The sequence below is a fragment of the Lissotriton vulgaris genome, unplaced genomic scaffold (genome assembly GCF_964263255.1).
Source record: "Lissotriton vulgaris unplaced genomic scaffold, aLisVul1.2 SCAFFOLD_2730, whole genome shotgun sequence".
NCBI lineage: Eukaryota > Metazoa > Chordata > Amphibia > Caudata > Salamandridae > Lissotriton > Lissotriton vulgaris.
In genome coordinates, this window is record NW_028252549.1 from 68,409 (window position 1) to 76,005 (window position 7,597).

General features: G+C 45.2%; 1 pseudogene; it reads left to right on the forward strand.

Annotated features, from left to right (window-relative positions):
• The first annotated feature begins 361 nt into the window (after positions 1–361).
• Positions 362–2,643, forward strand: LOC147662109 (uncharacterized; annotated as a pseudogene).
• The last annotated feature ends 4,954 nt before the right edge of the window (positions 2,644–7,597 follow it).

Genomic DNA, 7,597 nt, shown 5'->3' on the forward strand with positions numbered 1-7,597 from the left:
TAGGATAGCTTGTCTAACAAGGTTGACTTACAACCAGACACCATAAGGGATTGTTTGGTCTGATATCAGTTGGTTCCAGAATTGGAAACATCACCTATCAGGCCAACTTCTCACATTGGTGAGCAGCGGTGCGGATTTGAGCTTGCTGTTGTTTTACCATTGCAATCTTTGTATCAAATTGAAAGATCACATCAAGTACCTCTAGGTACATATAAATCAAAAGCTTAGCATATTTAGGTTCTACTGAACTTAGTAGTTGTAGATTAAAGGGATTAACACACCCTGACTACAACTCACTAGCAAGGTACAGTAGGGAAACACTTAGTGTAGGTAGGTGCATCACTTACACCACACTAGAGTCATGTCTGACACAGGAAAAGCCTCAGGGTCTGCTCCTGTGACAGTTGACCTTACCAAGGCAGCTTCCAGCTATGACAAATTGACCCGAAAGGACTTGATTGCCTTGCGCATATCAAGAGGGTTAAAAAGGGGCAGAAGTCCCACCAGTCCTATCCTGATAGCCATTCTAGAGCAGGATGACTTAGAGAGGGGGAATGCAGTTCCCTTAGAGTCAGGAGATGGAGTGAACCCCCCTGTAACTGATACCACTCCAGAGGAGGAAGAAGAAGAAGAGGAAGAAGAGGAGGAGGATGGTTCAGACATAGAAGAACCTGAAGATCAGGAGCTAGGGATTAACAAAGGTGTAGTTGCCAGGCTTAGCCAGGCCAACTTAGACCTACTGGGGAATGGAGAGGGCCAGCACCTCCCCAGATCCCATCAGAGCATTTTCCCAGGCAACAGAAGAGTGAGATCTCCCTCAGGGGACTCTCATAGTTCTAGTGCCTCAAGAGAATCTCGGAGAGGCATGACTGCTTCTCAAAAGCTAGAGCATAAGGCCAGGATGAGGGCTGTCAAACTCCAAATAGAGAGGGAGGAGGTAGCCTTGGCCCAAGCTAGACTTGCCTTGGCAAGAGAGCAAAAATTGAGTGGCTTAGATGCCACTGGTGGCAGCAATATTCCTAAAGAGAAACCCAGGTCCTATGATAGTAGAAACCTGACAAAGATTGTGCCCCCCTACAAGGAAGGGGATGACATCCACAAGTGGATAACTGCTCTTGAGAGAGCCTGCATGGTACAGCAGGTTCCTGAAGAACAGTGTGCAGCAATCTTATGGTACTCCTTTTCAGAGAAAGGGAGAGATAAGCTCCTCACTGTCAGACATGAGGATACAAACAATTACAAAGTCCTGAGAAGTGTCCTAATAGATGGGTTTGGCTTAACCACTGAACAGTACAGGTTGAAGTTCAGAGACACCCAGAAGACACAGACACAGGACTGGACTGATTTTGTAGATTGTGCTACTAAGGCTCTGGAGGGTTGGCTACATGGCAGCAAAGTACATGACTTTACAGGATTGTATAATTTGATTATGAGGGAGCAGATCCTAAGTAATTGTCAGAACCAGCTCTTACACCAGCACCTGGTGGACTCTGATCTGACCTCTCCCCAAGAATTGGGAAAGAAGGCAGACAAGTGGGTCAGAACCAGGATTAGGCCTAAGAATCAGGACAGTAACCAGAAGAAGGAGTCTACCAAGCCTCAAGATAAGGGTGGGGATAAAAGTAAAGAAAATACTTCTCCAGGGCCCCAAAACTCCAAGAATGGGGGTGGGTCCCAAGACACTTCTTCAACTGAGAAAAAGCCTTATTGTCATGTCTGTAAACAGGTTGGGCATTACAAAACAGACAGCTGTTGTCCCAAGAATGGCAATAAAGAAAATATACCTCCAAAGCCAGCTCCAACACCTCCTATTACTGTTAGCAGTAATCCCCCAGGAAGTGGGAGCACACCCAGGAATCTGGGTGGGTTTACTTTTGGAGCTCAGGTGGACCCTGGCCTATCCAGGTCCCCATCACCAAATGATCTTGTTTATGAGACTGGCATGGGGTTTGCCAACTTCCCTGATTGCCCAAATACTTTGAGCAAATATAGACAAGAACCCATCATCAATGGTTTGAAAGTTGAAGCTTTTAGAGACACAGGGGCTAGCATCACCATGGTGGCTGACTGTATAGTCCCCTCTAAGCAACTTTTACCAGGTGCCACATACCAGGTAACAAACATTGATGGCGTCAAAACAAATCATCCCATGGCAGTAGTAAGTCTCAGCTGGGGAGGTGTCATTGGCCCAAAGAGAGTGGCAGTGTCATCAAACTTGCCTGTAGACTGCCTACTTGGTAATGATTTGGAAATCTCAGCCTGGGCTGAGGTTGAACAGGAAACCCATTCTAGAATGGTAAATTCCAATGGAAAGGTTAGTGGGGCTGTAATGGCTACAGCCCCAATTCAAGATGTCCTTCCTGAAAAGGTTGGTAGGGCTGAGATACTCTCTGCCCCATCTTTAGCAGAAGCTCTTCCTAAACAGAATAGCAAAGCTGTTATGATAACAGCAGAAACCCAAACTGAGTCTCCTCCTGAAAAGGTTGGTGGGGCTGTGATGGCCACAGCCCAAACTCAAACTGATATGTGTGTTGTGAAGCCTGAAATGATGGATAACTCCACACAAACTGAGAGCATGGAGGAGGAAGAGAAATCTCCCCCTCACCAGACTTTAGGACAGGATCAGCCTCCTCAGGGAACTGATCTTACCCCTGATGAAGGAACTGCCCCAGAGGTTGTTAGGCCTGGCCTGACAGAGCCTCTGATGGCGGTGGACCCTTCTCAGGTGGGACCCAGTCTGGAGCAGGTAACCTGCCCCTCTCTCCCTTGCCTCAGCCAGCCCAGGGCTGCAGAGGACAAGAAGGACAGTGAGACCCAGAGGGCCCCCTGTCAAATAAAGCACCCCCATCTGAGGTAATTGAAATTTTTATGGTCAAGTGTGTCCCCTAACGTGTACCCCAACGTTCCATGTACATGTAATTTCCCTCCATGACCGAATATGAAGACGCATATGCATTTGCGTCCAACGTTAATATGTCAGTTCTCTAGTCCTCTATGAAAGCAACGTGAATTAGGCTTCTAGGCCTATGTTGCCAACGTCTTTACATGGTGCATGTTAAATTGTCAAAATTGCACCCGTTTCTAAGGCTCCACAGGGCCCGGACGCGAATCCAGGCCTCAAGCCTCCTGAAACACTCCGAGAGATGCAGCCCCGCCCGCATCCCTGACCCTTCCCTTACTTCCTGCCAAGCAACGCGGTGCCCGGCTCAGTCAGTACGGCCTGCCTGCCAAGATGGTATTTTGCCCACAAGTTATCTGTTCAGCTCCCCGGATCCACATTCCTAGCTAACGAACAGGATAAACATATCCTGCCTGCAGAAGATATAGTCCAGTCTTTCTGTCTCCATGCAAGTGATTTACTGAACCAGTTTCCATAGAAAACTCACAGTTCCACGCAATACATAAAGAAATATATGCATACACTAGTCTTTAGTGACAAGAAGCCTTTGCCCTGATGGCCTTTAGTTTCTAGCAACATGTACTCTAAACACCAGATAGCAGATAGGCTATAGGAACAGGTCGATCTGACATCCCTGACTTCAGTCTCCTCTATTCGTGTTAGGAGTCAGCGCCCCCCAGCTCTCCTCAGTTACACGTCATGATCAGTTTTGCACGAACCAGTAGGTTAAAGGTTCCAGCTGCTCATGTCACCCCCTCCATGCATCCACCCACTTATGACACTTTCTGTGACGTTTCCAGCACACACCTCCGTGTACGCCCTGTGCACGCCTTCTTGCTACGCACATGTGTTCTTATCTTTTTTCTTTTCACTTGTTACGCCTACTGTATCCATCACCATTGTACAGTTTTACTATATATATTGTGTACTGTTAATAAATCATTGACATCATGGACATCATTGCATATCCCTTCCTGAACCTTAGTGGTGATGGAACCTGATTTCCACTGACTCGAGCCTGTTAATTAAAGCCCGTAAGACTCAGATACCACGGACTCTGCCTCTCATTTATTGAGCTATTCTTATTGGTATTTATGGTATAGAAAAATAGTCCTGGTAATTTTATTTACCACATAATTAGGCGCCCGAATAGGGACCCCTCCCCCACCCCACGCGCCGGCGATGCGTCGCAGGTTTTGACCCCTTCTACAGTCGTGACGGACTCCTATGCGCATCTGCAGGTTTTCCTGTATCTCCCTCAGGCCCACGGAGGAGACGGAGACTGCGGTTCAGCATCCAGACGAGGCGGTGAGGAGTGCGGAGGATCCCGACCAGAGCCCAGCCGAGAGAGCAAGGTCCGAGGTGTCTAGAGGCCCACCTGTTTCCGAAGCATCGAGGCGCATGCGTAGTACGTAGCAGTAACCAGACGTCGTAGCAGTCCAGTCCAGTCCAGTGTCGAGTTTCCGAGGCCTTCCGTTCTTGCTTCCCGGTGAGTACCGTTGCTGGGGACGCATCTAGACGGGTGCATTAATTTGTGTCCGGTCAAGACGGGTCTGGGTACACAGATCCGGTCTGTACTGTTTAGCAGTGCATCTGTACTGTTTAGCAGTGCATCAAGTAATTCAGTGATTCAGTATACTATTTATTCTAGTATTGTCTCTCAAGATTTCAAGTATTGTGTTTTATGTACTAGATACTGTCTAGTATCTGTCCGAATTATTTTATTGTGTTTAATGTCGTGGTATGAATGATTGTCTGCATTTCATTACTGTGTTTATTGTGTTCACGTTCAAGTAAGTATAACAATGCCGTTATTCTCGAAGTTACGTCAGATAGGAACTAGGAAAGGGATACTCGAAGAAGCAGTTCCTATCCCGCCTAGGGACAGTCCAGGACATTTCATGTACCACAAACATGGCTTAGACGCCATACTGTACTTAGATTTGTGGGTGAATTACACCAAAAATTTAGAAGAGAAATATAGATGGCCTGTTACAGGGACATGGGATGCTGAATGCATCATGAGAGTAGAAGAAGCACTGTGGAAAAAGAAATCTAGACAATCTCAGAAAAATGCCATAGAATTATGGCGTAAAGAATCGCATAGAAGAACAGAGAAAGAATTTAGAAAAACAGAAAAACATAGGGAAGATTCTGAAAAAGTCAGAGAAAAAGAACTAATAGAAGAAGGTGAACGAGTTAGAGCAGAACAAATAGACCGACAACGAAATGCCCTTATGAATGGCATGTATCCTCTTCTGGCCGAGGGTCTACCTAAGGCCGTTCCGGAAATGCCAAGTAATTTACCGCCACCATTGGTCCCGACTAAAGTACGTCATAACAAGACCGCAGCTGATATTTTTCTTTCCTCTTATTTAGATGACACTGTCCCAGAATATGGGAATACAAATCCTTTCCGAAATACTAGTCCTCCTAATCCAGTTCATGTCACAGCTCACCCTGCTGTGCTTCCAGCAACTGGCCCTGGCGATATAGCGCCAGCGGTCCAGGGTACAATTATAGTGCCTGCACCAACTTCTATTATACCTACTTTGCCAGTTCCATTACCGCCAGTAACCGCGCAGCCAATAGTAGCTGACGGTACCATTACGGGGGGAGCCGTAAGAGGTTCTGTCACCCCGCCTCAAAATTAAGCGAATCTCATTAAGAGAAGCAGCATTACAACGCACGCCAAAATTGACTACGTACGCATCCCTTAGACAGTACCTTACAGATTGCAGATATGATCTAGTACCAGGTGAAGACGATATGATATTATATTCAATACGTTTAAGACGTGTTACAAATTATTTAGTTTTAATGCCAGAAATGCGAGAACATTTGGATAACATGTAGCACTTTATTAGAACAGGTGAAAATCCAGACAGCATTAAAGAAGCCATGGCACATAACAAGGTAGAGACTCAAAATATGATCTTACGGTTTTTGATAAATTGTTTAATAAGAGAACGAGACCAGCCCGGGTATGATAAGGATCAGATGAAGGTCCTGATAAAATGGAGCGACAACATAGCCGATGACAAGCATAGTAAACAGGGTTGCATAGAATCCATGTACAGGAAGATTCGTAAAGTAATTATAGAAATACACGAGAGGGAAAAAGCAGAGAAAGAGGCCGATGGAAATCATGACGCCTCAGAAGACAACGATGAAACAGAAACAGGAGACACAGGTAGAATAGCATACGTAGGTCGAGGAAGACCCTTTGACAAACCAATACGCCCAGAAAGCAAAAAACGTTTTCTTTCTGTTATGTCAGACCAACGTTCTCCTGAACATTTATTCCAAGCCACCGATAAAATATTGAAACAGCGAATAGGTTACCATGAACTTAGTTCCATGGATGAACAAGAACTAGCCCGATCAGCAGTACAATGGACTGACAATTCTAGCACCTATCAGGACGACGCAGTGGCGCAAACATTTTTGAATCTTTCCCCAGATGAACAACGATTAGTTGGTCTGTACATGATTCAACGTCTCATTACATTGTATGAAAGTCAGCATTCTGATCCAGGTCCCCTATATGATATATTGGAAGAGCTGCTCCTGAATAGATGGAGAGGTCTAGGTACCGATCTAATTAAAGTAATTCTAGAACATCGACACAAGCATAGTACTCTCCTGACTCCGCATTTCGTTCCTGTTCCACCCCCAGTCAGGAAGACATTTTACATAGACAGACAGAATCCCTTACGAGAAGTGCATCCTGTTCAGACAGCGGGAGGTGCGCTCCAACGAGTGTTTGTTTACACCCCCTTGACCAAAATGGAATTATTAGAAATGAAGAAATTAATACCTTGCCACGATAAGGATCCAACAGGGTTTCACCGAGAATTAAAAGACATGCTGAACATGGGAGAATATACTTATCCCAATATCATTAAAATGTTAAAGGTTCTGTTGCCTGTGGGTATTTACGAGAAACTTAAAGAAAAAGACTGGGAGGTGGGAGAAAAGAAAATAGATTGGGCAGCATTAGAAACCGAAGAAAATACAAGAGTACCTGGCACAGGTCTCGGGGATAAAGCTAAAGCATTACCAGGATTATTGGTACAGGTTTTGCCTAGGTTATTGACAACTAAAAAGGAAGATTGGGACGCAATCTCAGCCTGCAAACAGAAACATGATGAAGACACTAGTGATTTTTATTCCAGGTTCGAAAAATGTTTTATTATAAATAGCGGTCTGAAAACAAGTAGTGAATCGTATCCACATTTATTTGTGACCAAACTAGTAGAGAATTCCCTGCCACAAGTTAAAAATAGAGTGCTAAAAGTCGAGAGTACCTGGCAAGCTAATACACCTTCCCAAATGTTACAAATGTTACAGTACCACCAGAACCGAATTAGAGAAGAGCATGAACATGAACAGAGACGTATGAAAGACACGAAAATGAAAGTTTTAGTAGCTCAGTCAGTTCCAGCTGATGGTCAGAAAAGGGGTACGATACAGTCCAGTCATCCTGCAGCTCCCGTTAAAGGGACCTGCAACTATTGTAAACAGCCAGGTCACTATGTAAATGAATGCACCGTCCTGAAACACAATATAGCTACTGGTAAGACGAAAGAAAGACCGCGTCCACCTAGACAAGATCAGGTCCGGCAAAATATTCCGCAAAATGTACAACCTACACAGAATACACAACAGACCGTAGCAGTACCGCAACCCCAACCC